Consider the following 2,522-nt stretch of genomic DNA (forward strand, 5'->3'; position numbering starts at 1 on the left):
AAACAACTTGGTAGGGGTGTCTGGGTGGCTCAGTCGGTTAAAGCATCTGCCTTCCGTTCAGGTCATGATCTCAGCCAGGAGCCTGCTTCTCCCCCTCCCCCTTCCTCTGCCACCTCCCCCCCCCCCCCCGCCGCTTGTGCACTCTCTCTCTGTCAAACAAACAAAATCTTAAAAAAAAAAGCAATTTGGTAAAATGTACATAGTATTGTTTTAATTTTTGGATACTGATCTGAAAGTTCGAATTACTTCGAATAAAAAATTTTAAACTAAAATATTGGAGAGAAAAAGTCAAGTAGGGACAAGCATACAAGCTTCCTCTGAGTTCGAGGTAAATAACTTCAATTTTCATTGAATTCAATTTTCATTGATTCATTCCAGCTCTGACCTTTCTATCCCACTTCAGTCCTTTATAAACTATCATGGAATGGGGGGCAACCAATTATGGATCATGGAATTCATCCTAGTGGGATTCCAGCTCAGTGAAGACATTGAAATGCTCCTCTTCTGTATCTTCTCCCTGTTGTATATCTTCAACCTGCTGGCAAATGGCATGATCTTGGGACTCATTTGGCTAGACCTCAGACTGTACTCCCCCATGTATTTCTTCCTTTCTCATTTGGCTACCATTGACATACCCTATGCTTCCAGCAATTTGCCCAATATGCTGGAAAACCTAGTGATACACAAAAAAACTATCTTTTTTGTCTTATGCACTATGCAGATAATTTTGTGACTTTTGCTGGAGCAGAGTGCCTGATTTTGGTTGTGATGGTCTATGACCGGTTCATGGTAATCTGCTATCCACTCCAATACACCATCATCATGAACTGGAGAGTGTGCATGGTCCTGTTTGTCACTACTGGGTGTGTGGGTTTTCCCGGGCCCTAGTGCATCTAATTCTCTAAAGTTGACCTTCTGTGGGCCCCAGGAGGTGAACCACTTCTGTGAAATCCTATCTATCCTCAAAGTGGCCTGTGGTGATACTTGGATCAGTGAAGTTTTTGTCTTTACTGGTGGTGTGTTTATCTTAGTTGGGCCCCTTTCCCTGATGTTGGTCTCCTACATTCACATCTTCTGGGCCATCCTGAAGATCCAGACAAAGGAGAGGCACAGAAAAGCCTTTTCCACCTACTCCTCCCACTTCTGTGTGGTTGGATTCTACTTTGGCATAGCCATAATGGTTTATTTGGTTCCAGACAATAGCCAACATGAGGAGGAGCAGAAAATCCTTACCCTGTTTTACACCCTCTTCAACCCATTGCTGAACCCCCTCATTTACAGTCTGAGGAATGTTTAGAGGGCAATATAAAGGAAGTTAGAATTTTGCATCAGGGAACTTTTCTCCTTAAGAGGTGATTGGTGGTGCAATAAAACTCAAGAAAATTCCCCAAGAAGAGGCATGATTCAATGATGAGAATTATCAGAGTTACATTAACCAGGTAGCGGAATAAAAATCCCTGGGCCCTCCTTCTTCCATGGAGACAATAATATATAGATCAATTGCCATTGTGAAAAACCAGTTAAGAGGCTGCAGCACCCAGACAAGCACAAAGCCAAGAAGAAATACAGTAGAGTGATCAGGCAAATCCATGGCATTTTTCCTGCCCTAGTCACTCCCCATCACTGGCCCAGTGTGGTGTGATCAGAAGATTCCTAACTCTGCTTTCCCTCTGGAGGGAAGGAGATGAGTGGACCATGGGTATTACATTCTGGCTTTCAGGGCCTGGCCTGAGGGATTGTTTTCCATCTGGTGTGATTTAGAGCACTGATAAGAATGGCAGTTTGGGGGCCATGTTGGGGGCACTGAGAAGGCAAACATTCCAACTTCCTGCCAATAGGGATATTGTAGCATCTCAGACAAACACCAAGGGGAGCAAGAGTTAACAGGCTCCAGAGAAAAAGCAGGCAAACCTCTTTAACTGAGAAAATACATATGCCAGCTCAGAGAAGCTACATCCCCTCTAAAGGTTGGAGAGGTCCCCAGAATTTCTAGCAGGGCAGATTGCCCAAGATCTTCTCTTCATGAAGACAGTAAAGACTAGGAGAGGTAGCTGTTTTTCCAAAAGCCCAAATTTCAACTAAAATTCACAAGATATGCAAAGAAACCAGGAAACCATGGGCCAAAGGAACAAAATTCATCTCTGGAAACCACCACTAAAGAAACGCAAATTTATGAATTACTGACAAAGAACCCAATATAATCATTTTAAAGCTAGATCCTCAATGATATAAAAGAACATAAACAAATCAAGGAAAATGATACATGAACAAAATGAAAATATCCCCAAGGGGTAAAAACTGAAAAAGAACAAAACAAATTCTGGAGTTGAAGAATACAATAACTGAAGTGAAAAATTCACCAAGAGACGAAGAGAAGAAATTAAAAACTAGCTGGAGAGAGATGAAAACAAAACACAACAAACCAAAATGGGATGTTGCAAAAGCAGTACTAAGAGGGTAGTTTATAGTGTAAACTCCTACATTAAAATAGAACAAAAGTTGCAAATTAGCAGCCCCACTTT

The 2,522-nt window shown here is 42.0% G+C and overlaps 1 pseudogene; it reads left to right on the forward strand.

Moving 5' to 3' along the window:
• The first annotated feature begins 424 nt into the window (after positions 1 to 424).
• Positions 425 to 1,297, forward strand: LOC118020586 (annotated as a pseudogene).
• Positions 1,298 to 2,522: the final 1,225 nt, after the last annotated feature.

Source organism: Mirounga leonina, unplaced genomic scaffold (genome assembly GCF_011800145.1).
Source record: "Mirounga leonina isolate KUSES-001 unplaced genomic scaffold, KU_Mleo_1.0 Mir_174, whole genome shotgun sequence".
Taxonomy (NCBI): Eukaryota; Metazoa; Chordata; class Mammalia; order Carnivora; family Phocidae; genus Mirounga; species Mirounga leonina.